At 37.6% G+C, this 9,576-nt stretch overlaps 2 pseudogenes; one reads left to right on the top strand and one right to left on the bottom strand.

Moving 5' to 3' along the window:
- Nucleotides 1-256: 256 nt before the first annotated feature.
- LOC147824752 (olfactory receptor 7G2-like) lies at nucleotides 257-1,093 on the top strand (annotated as a pseudogene).
- A 2,731-nt stretch (nucleotides 1,094-3,824) lies between these two features.
- On the bottom strand, nucleotides 3,825-6,191 carry LOC101699460 (phosphatidylinositol 3,4,5-trisphosphate 3-phosphatase and dual-specificity protein phosphatase PTEN pseudogene; annotated as a pseudogene).
- Nucleotides 6,192-9,576: the final 3,385 nt, after the last annotated feature.

Here is a 9,576-nt window from a genome sequence, read left to right as displayed (position 1 = left end):
GGGTCCTCATTCCCATATCTTTTCATTAGTGAGATTGAAAAAGTACCAAGGATTTTCCTTTCTAACAAGTCACCATGTCATACTCCTGCTGCTTGTCTAAAATCAAGTGATTTTATTTTATTTTCACACCATCTTTTCTATGAGATTAATCAGTTACTTAAAACTCACTAACCAAACAGCTGTTTTAGAATTCCATCCTTTGAAACTGACATATGACCCAGAGATTCATCCCCTCATCTTCAGCCTGTTTCTGTCCATGTACCTGGTCACCATCTTGAGAAGCCTGCTCATCATCCTGACCGTCAGCTCTGACTCCCACTTCCACACCCCCATGTACTTCTTCCTCTCCAGCCTTTCCTTCACCAGTATCTCTGTAAGCACATCCGTGCTTCCAAAGATGCTGGTGAGCATCCAAGCACAGGGTCAGAGGATCACCTACACAGGCTACCTCTCCCAGGCCTTCTTTGCTCTGCTTTGCAGTGGCTTGAAAAATTGTCTCCTTACAGTGATGGTCTATGACTGCTATGTGGCCATTTGTCACCATCTGAGGTACACAGTCATCATGCACCCCCCACCTCTGTGTCCTGCTGGTTCTACTCTCCCTGCTCATTAGCACTGTGAATGCCCTGCTCCACACTCTGGTAGTACTGCAGCTATCCTTCTGTGGAGACCTGGAGATACCATACTTCTTCTGTAAACTTGCTCAGGTCATCAAGCTGGCCTATTCTGATACCTTTATCAACAACCTGATGGTATAGTTAGTGGGCATCGCATTTTTTGGTGTACTTCTTTTTGGGATTATTTTCTCTTGTATTCAAATTTTCTCCTCTATTCTGAAGATATCATCAGTGGGGGTAAGATATAAAGCTATTTCCCTCTGTGGGTCTCATCTCTCAGTGGTGTCCTTGTTCTATGGGACAGGTTTGGAGTCTATATGAATTCTGCAGCTGCTGACTCCTCCATTAAGAATGTAGTGGCTTCAATTATGTACATTGTGATCCCTCCGATGCTGAACCCTCTTATCTACAGTTTGAGGAATAAGGAAAGGAAGAGTGCCTTGAGGAGTCACATTGTTGTAATATCTTATGTGTGATTATGTCATTGGCCTGGAGCTTTGGATTATAGAATAAGTTTAAATTACAATAATATCAAGGAGCCAAAATACCTGAATCTATGATGTTTGAGTACTTTGCAATGTGGATTTCAACCCTGATTTTGCTGTTTATTCAGAGGTGTGATGTTTGAGAAATGATTTCAATCTCTAAACCCCATCTTGTTGCTTGGACTTTGTGGAAGTAGCAATGGAGTTAGGCATTCAGTTTTAGCAATTCTGTATGGCTGAGCCTCAGAGGGAATGTTGGAAAATGTGGACAAGGCAGAGAAAGATCTAATCAAGGTGGTGTTTATATCTGGGGCTAGCTTCCGTGTTTGATCTTCATGGCTAGATTCACATGGGATGCACCCCCATGTACACCTACTATGAGGCAAATTCAATCATTTCATACTTCATGAAGAAATTACTGAGACTTGTCATGGGAAATCAGTCAGTCTTCTGTAAGGGTCATATTATCATTTACTCTACTCAGTTTCATTAATTATAAAATTATCACAATTATATTACCTCAACGGTTTGAGACAGTCTTGTGATATTTGAAATTTTGAACTTCATCAGTAATAAATGCCTTCATTTCTCATAAAAAGGAGCCATATAGCTATGATGCTTAGACTATACGGAGGGCTGTTGTTCATTATAAGGACTTTAGAAATTGGGAATGTATAGCTTCAAGGATTAGGACTTTATTCAGAGGTGCTTCTTCCAAGGATGATTCTCAGGTTTTATATGTAGAGGAGGCCAGAAACTGAAACTAGGTGTTCTTCTCTCAATGCATTGATGATAGACCTCTCTATGGAGTCACTCAAATATATTTCTGACTGGAGTTATGTGGTGTCTGTCCAAATAATACTTCCCTATCCTGATCCCATTGCATGGTGACTATGAATTTATAACACGAGTAGGGGAATGGCTCTTTTGTACAACAGAGGTCTTTGCAGAGAAAGTACATATGCCAGTTTATTGACTCTAAGTATACTTTGACAGTCTTTGAAGGTATACAGAAGTAGAGGTAGGCACTGGATTAATACAACCAAGGGTTGATGACTTTTGTTTACATATTTGTCCCCAAAACTAATTTCCTATTACTATAATGGCTTTTGATCATCCTTTTAAAATGCCCAGATAACTCATTGCATTAGTTTGCTTTTTGTGACCGTGATAAATTTAAGGTGATGAATGATTTCTATACTTTTGTTATTTTCCTCATTAAGCATCTGATATTAAATCATGTCATCTGGTTTAGCAACAATACATTAAGTTACATGGTTCTCCTTTTTAATGTGATGTATAGTGACAAAAATGAGTCCTTCTAATATTGATGAATTTTAGGTAGTTGTTTTCTGACATTGTGAATAAACAGACTGAATGTTCTCTCACATGTCTCCTTATGAAAATGAAAGATAGCTTTATTCTTGGGGTGAAATTATTAGTTTTAAGACTATAAATTTTCTTTTTTTGTGTAATCCTCAAAACTCTTTTCTAAACAGTTGAACTAACTGAACTTCCCACTTGGTGGTTTGGAATTTCTACGTCATCAGAAAACATTTTTACCTAACTTAACTTCTAGCAAGTTTAGTGTTTCTGTTTTAATGTTTAGACCTTTAATCCACTTTGATCTTAGTTTACTGCATGATGATAGATATGGGTCTAGTTTTAAACTTTGACAAGTTGAAATCCAGTTTTTCCAACACCATTTATTAAATAGGTTATCTTTCCTCCAATGTGGGTCATTGGCTCCTTTGTCAAAGATGAGATGGCTGAGTATGGCTGGAGTTGTTTCTGCATCTTCTAATCTATTCCACTGATCGTCAGGTCAGTTTTGTTGCCAGTACCATGCTGTTTTTAACACAGTAGCTTCATAGTATAATTTCAAGTTGTGGATTATTATACCCCCTGCCATGTTTCTGTTGCTTAGAATTGCTTTGGCTATTCTAGGTCTCTTCTGGTTCCAAAAGAATTTTTGGATGATTTTCTCTAGTGTTATAAAGTATATATTTAGAATTTCAATTGGCATTAGGTGCCATTTGACCCAGCTATTCCCCTGCTGGTTATCTTCTGAAAAGAATTAAAAGACTCATACAGTGATATATGTGCACCCATGTTTATAGCGGCACAGTTCATAGTAGCTAAAGCTTGGAAACAGCCCAAGTGCTCATCAACTGGAAACTGGATAAAGACGTGTTTTATTTTTTATAAAATGGAGTACTACTAAGCCATAAAGAATGAAAAACTGGAGCCAATTATAGCTAAATGGATACATATTTAGGCCATACACTTAAGTGAAATAAATAGGACACACGTGTAAATACTGAATAGTTTCTCTAGTGTGAGAAACTGAAAGTGTAAATAAGGATTGAAACAAATAATTGATAATTTGAAATAGGAAGAAAAGGTCTAAAAGGGTAGGGGATGTGGGAGGGGAATGGGAAAGGGAAGAAGGGAAAGGAAAAATTATGAGAAAAGAAAAAAATTGGAAACAGTCTGTATAAATAGGGAAGGGTGGAGTGGGGGAAGGGTACAGAGGTAATGGGGAAAAATAACAACCAAGATACATCATGTACAGGTACAAGCACCCAATGATAAATGTAAATGTATTGTATACCTAAAATGTACCATTAAAAGAATTTAAGCAAAAAAATATAGAAAACATTTTTAGTTACCCTGATAATCTGTAAAATATTGCTTGATTACTTTATATTTGTCTTTCTTTTCAATAGGCCATATATTTATTTGCATTGTCAAGATCATTCTTTTTTAAAATAAGACCTTGAAATTCTTTATCATTATCTGTGTGCTCTGTACTGAAAATACCATAAATTTTTGAAGCATACGGACTTTCATTTTCTGTTTTTTTTCTGAGGCTTCTTCTGGTCTAGGTATGAAAAAAATATGTACCCCAAAGTGGAATATTTTGTTTCTTTTTTAATCACCTTTTTCTGTTTGTGGAGGGAAGCAATTTTGATTTCACTATACATAGGCAATGGCTGAGGGAACTCGAATTACATAAATTTACCTTTCTGTCTTGTGGCCCTGAACTGGAGGGCCATATCTTCACCTTCAGCTGGCAGATCATAAACAGCACTGCAAGTTCCCCCACTGAATATTGCAACAGTTTCATGTATCAGCTTGTGAAACAACAGTGCCACAGGTGTATAATCGAGATGATTTTTTTACAGGTAGCTCTAATAACCTTCACAGTGTCTCTGAATGGGGCGATTTTCTGCTTTTTTGTCTTCTGGTTTTGACTTTCCCATAGAAATCTAGGGACAGTTATGCCTTTAAAAATTTGCCTTGGTGTAATAAATATGCACAAACCATTTCACCAATATCTCCCTTTCCAGCTTCACAGTGAATTGCCTCAAGATAATTGTCATCTTCCCTTAGCCAATGTTCAAGATCTTCACAAAAGCATACTACATTCTACTTGTGGTAAGAGAGGCTATGTAAATGGAAAATCTGCAACTGCAGAAAATTTGAGGTGTTGTAACGTGTTCCAGCACATACACTATATAGCTTGTAGTGACACTGTATATCTTGTAATCCTTTTTTGCTTGATCTTATTCCAATGTATACCTTCAAGTCTCTCTGCAGGAAATGCCATAGCAATAATATTTGGATAAATATAGATCAAGCGTAAATTGAATCTATTTTCTTGATATCTCCCTTTGTTTCTGCTAAACATCTCTTTGATGCTTGCTGCCATGTCTGTGTGGCTGAAGCAAAAGAAGAGAGATGGCAGAAGATGCTGGTGGTGGGTATTCTTCTTCAGGATGGAAATGGCTCTGGAACTGCTGGTTGTCGATGCCCCTCTCTGTGGCAGCTTGGCTCTGGACCACAGCTGCGTAGAGGCTGCTGCAGTAGCTGCTTGATGACTGCAATGATTTACACTGTTTCTCCTGGGCCACCACTGGGCTGGCAGTGGCAGTAGCTGTAGCTGCAGAAGAATGTGTGAAGACAGTGCTTGCAACAGCTGCCCCTATCGTTGCCTCCAGAACCACCCATTGAGTGTGCTGTGGCAGGGAGGAGAGGTTTAAAACCAGCCCCAAATTGCCAATAAATACATAAAAAATAAATACAGCATCTTAGGCCATTAGAAAATGCAAATCAAAACAATACTGGGAATCCATCCTATTTCAGAAGTCATGACCATCATCAAGAACTAAAACAGCAACAAATGCTGATGTGTTGTGGGGAAAAGAACCTTTCTCCATCATTGGTGGGAGTGTCAACTAGAACAACCAACATGGAAATTAGTACTGAGACTTCTCAAAAAACTAAAACTAGAAATTGTACTTGACTCAGCTCTTGCACTTCTAGGTATCTTCCTAAAGAGTTAAGAATATCATATTATTGTGATCCATGCACACCACATTTATAGGAGCACATCTCTAATAGCTGAATCTCCAAAGTGGCCTATATGTATCTCAACAGATGAATGGATAAAGAGAATATAATGTGTGTGTATATATATATATAAACAATATCGGGATACATTTCCGTCATTTGTAGGAAAATGGAAGCACTTTGAGAAAAAAGATCAGATACTGGATTTTAAATATCACATAGTTCCTCTTAAATGAAAGACCCAAAATTAAAATAAATAGCAAAATAAAATATAGATAATAGAAAACAGGAACATAGACTTGGTGGAGATGGGAAGGGGGTCAGGAGGTGAGGGAGAGGGGAGAGAGATGAGAGGAAGGAGAAATAAAATGATTAATAGGTGATATGTATTTGTACCAATTCCCCAAGATGAGGGTGATTATTAGGTATTGCAAACGGATCCTTAAAAAAATGCCATCATGTGTTGCTGCCATGTTGAAGGCAGCAGAAGGGAAGAGTGTTGCCAGGCCTGGGAATGGTGACAGGTGACCCTGGTCCCCTCTCTGGACCTGCAGCTACCATGAAATTTCTCCTCCTCTCTGGAAGTGGAAGATGCATCCGTAGATCCTCAACAGTCTCCTGCCCTAGCCCATGGCTTCCATGTTACTTTCAACGAGAAGTCAACAGGCTGCTGCACAGTTAGGGAAGAATTCCAGGAGGAGGTAGAGAACACTGCTGCTGTCAACTCTCTCATCTCCCTCGCCCAAGGCAGGGCTCCCATCACAGCAGATAAACTCGCAAACTTCCATCATGGCTGCAGCTTCTGCTGGGACTGGGTTCTATGTTTCCCTTATTCTGGCTCTTTCGTATATTACAGGGCATTTAAGTTTCCTGTTTTGGAGCACTATGCTTCTAAAATGTTTCCTTTGTCACTCTTGTGGTTTGAATCCAGCACCTTGTACATGCTAGGGCAAGTGTTCTACCACCAAGTCATGACACCCTGCTTGTCTTTTTAAATTGGTGTGTACTTAAAAGCATTCTTAAATCAGAGTACTGTGTCAATGTTTTGTGAGTTATATGAATTGCTAATTTCTTTAGATATGTGGCTCAATTAATTTTCTTAGGTCCATTTATTGGTACATTATAGATATACAATATAATGACATTCATCATTAGAAATTTGCACCTTTACATACTCTCTTGGTTTTTCTTTTTCCCTCTTCCCCTGCAATCCATTCAACCCCTCCAATGCTCCCTATTTACAAAGACTTTGTTTCCATTTTTTCATTTTCTCATATTAATTCCTTTCCCTTCATTCCTTCCATCTACCCTTCCTACGTCCCCTTCCCCTTTGCCCCTTTTCTTCCTATTTCACATTACCTATTATATCTTTGAGTCCTTATTTACACTTTCAGTTTCTCAAACTAGAGAAACTATTCAGTATTTACACGTGTGTCCTATTTATTTCACTTGAAAGTATTGCTTCAATGTGCATTCATTTAGCAATAAATTTCTCTAATTTCTAATTTTTATGGCTGAGTAGTACTACATTTTATTTTTTTTAAAACCCACATTTTCTTTATCCAGTCTCCATTTGATGGGCATTTGGGCTGTTCCCAACTTTTATCTATTACAAATTGTACTGCTATGAACATGGGTGCACATATATCACTGTGGTATGATTCTTTTAATTCTTTGGGGAAGATCCCCAGCAGTGGAATAGTGGGGTCAAATGGGACTTCCAGTCCTAGCTCTTTGAGGTATCTCCATACTGATTTCCACAGTGGTTGCACCAGTCTACACTCCCACCAGCAGTGGAGCAGGGTTCCTCTTTCCCCACAGCCCCACCAGCATTTGTTATTGGTTGATTTCTTGATAGCAGCCATTCTTTCTGGGGTGAGATGGAATCTAAGCTTTGTTTTCATTGGCATCTCTCAAATGACCAGTGATGTTGAACACTTTTTCATATGTTTATTTGCCATTTCCACTTCTTTTTGTGAGAAATGTATGTTCATTTCAGATGCCAATTTTTGGATTGGGTCTTTAAATTTGGGAAATCTGATGATTTTTAGTTCTTTATAAAGGGACTGCTGGTGAAAAATTTTTGCCACATTATGGGTTGTCTCCTCACACTGTTAATAGTTTCCCTTGCTGTGAAGAAGCTTTTTAGTAAGAAGAGATCCCACTTGTTGATTGTTTGTGTTAGTTCATGGGAAACTGAGGGTTTTTTCATAAGATCTTTTCCTACACCAATGTCTTCAAGGGTTCTAACTAATCTCTGTATGAGCTGGTTCAGATTTTATGTTTTAATATTTAGATCTTTAATCCATTTTGATTTTAATTAGGTGTGCTGTGAGAGATATAGGTGTAGTTGTAGTCTTTGGCAGGTTGAAACCCAATTTCTGCAGCACCATTTATTAAAGAGGCTGTCTTTCCTCCAGTGAGGGTGTTTGGCTCCGTTGTCAAAATGAGGTCACTGAGTGTGTCTGGAGGTGTTTCTGCATCTTCTAATCTGTTCCACTGATCTTCAAGTCTGATTCTTTGCCAGTACAATGCTGTGTTTAATCACAGTACCTTTTTAGTATAGTCTCAAATTGGGGTTGTAACGCGCCCCCTGCCATGTCTCTGTTACCTAGAATTGCTTTTGATATTCTGGTCTCTTCTTGTTTCAAATGAATTTTTGGTTTTCTCAAGGCCCATGAAGTATGCTGCTGGGATTTCTATTGGAATTGTATTGAATCTATATAGCAGTACTGGAAATATGGCCATTTTCACTCTGTTGTTCCTTCCTACCCAACAGCAATGGTTGTCTTTCCATTTTCTGATATCATCTTCAATCACTCTTTTCAAAGTGCTATATTTTTCAGAGAAGAGGTCTTTGATTTCTTTTGTTAGGTTGATTCCTAGGTATTTCGGTATTGTGGATGCTGTTGTGAAAGGAATTTTTTGCTCAATTTGTCTCTCAGTGAGTCTGTTGTTCATGTAGAGGAAAGCTATTGATTTTTGTGTGTTGACCTTGTATCCAGCTAATTTACTGAATTTGGTGATTAAGTCTGGAAGATTTTTGGTGGAGTTCTTGTGGTCTTATATATAGAGTATCATTCATTTGCAAATATTGACAATTGGACTTCTTCATTTCCTATTTTTATTCATTTATTTCTTTCTCTTGTCTAATTGCAATGGCTAATATTTCCAAAGCTATATTGAACAGGAGTGGTGATAGTGGACATTCTTGTCTCGATCCTGATTTTAGTGTGAAGGATTTCAGTTTTTGACCATTTATTATGATATTGGGTCTTGGTTTTTCAGAGATGTCTTTTATCAGATTGAGGTACCGAATGTCTATTATAATTTTTTGCAATTTATATCATAAATGTGTGTTGCATTTTGTCAAATGCTTTTTCTGCATCTATTGAAATGTTCATATGATTTTTGTCCTTGGCTCTATTGATAGAGTGTATTACATTTATTGATTTAGGTATGTTGAACCATCCCTGTATCCCTGTGATGAATCATATTTTGTCAGGGTGTATGATCTTCTTGATGATCTTCTGGATTCTATTTTCCAACATGTTATTAAGGATTTTTGCATCTTTGTTCATTAGTGAGATTGACCTATAGTTTTCTTTTTCATTTGAGTCTTTCTCTGCTTTGGGGATCAAGGTGATGCTTGCTTCCAGGAAGCAATTGAGAAGTATTGCTTCCCTTCCAATTTCAATTAAATATTTAAAGAGCAATGGCAGAAGTTCCTCTGTAAATGTCTTGTAGAATTCAGCAGTGATGACATGAGGACCTGGGCTTTACTTAGTTGGTAATTTTTTAATTATGTTTTCAATTTCATTGATTGATATAGAGTTATTTATAATTCTTAGGTCTTCATTGTTCAACTTTGATCATTCATACAAGTCTAACAATCTGTGCATTTTTTCTGTGTTTTCCATCTTATTGGCATATAGGTTCCCATAGTAGTTATTGATTGTCCTCTGGATTTCTCCTGTGTCCATTGTAATTTCATTCTTTTCATTCCTAATTGCATGAATTTGGACCTTTTCTTTCCTTTTTCTGATAAGGATGGCTAAGGGTTTCTCAATTTTGTTTATTCTTTTGAAGAACCAACTCTTGGCATCACTGATTTTTTT

This window comes from Heterocephalus glaber, unplaced genomic scaffold (assembly GCF_053883595.1).
Source record: "Heterocephalus glaber isolate CG9 unplaced genomic scaffold, H.glaber_assembly_v1.0 deba00001532, whole genome shotgun sequence".
NCBI classification, from domain to species: domain Eukaryota; kingdom Metazoa; phylum Chordata; class Mammalia; order Rodentia; family Bathyergidae; genus Heterocephalus; species Heterocephalus glaber.
Note: the sequence above shows the minus strand (reverse complement) of the source record. Positions and strands in the feature narration are given on the sequence as shown.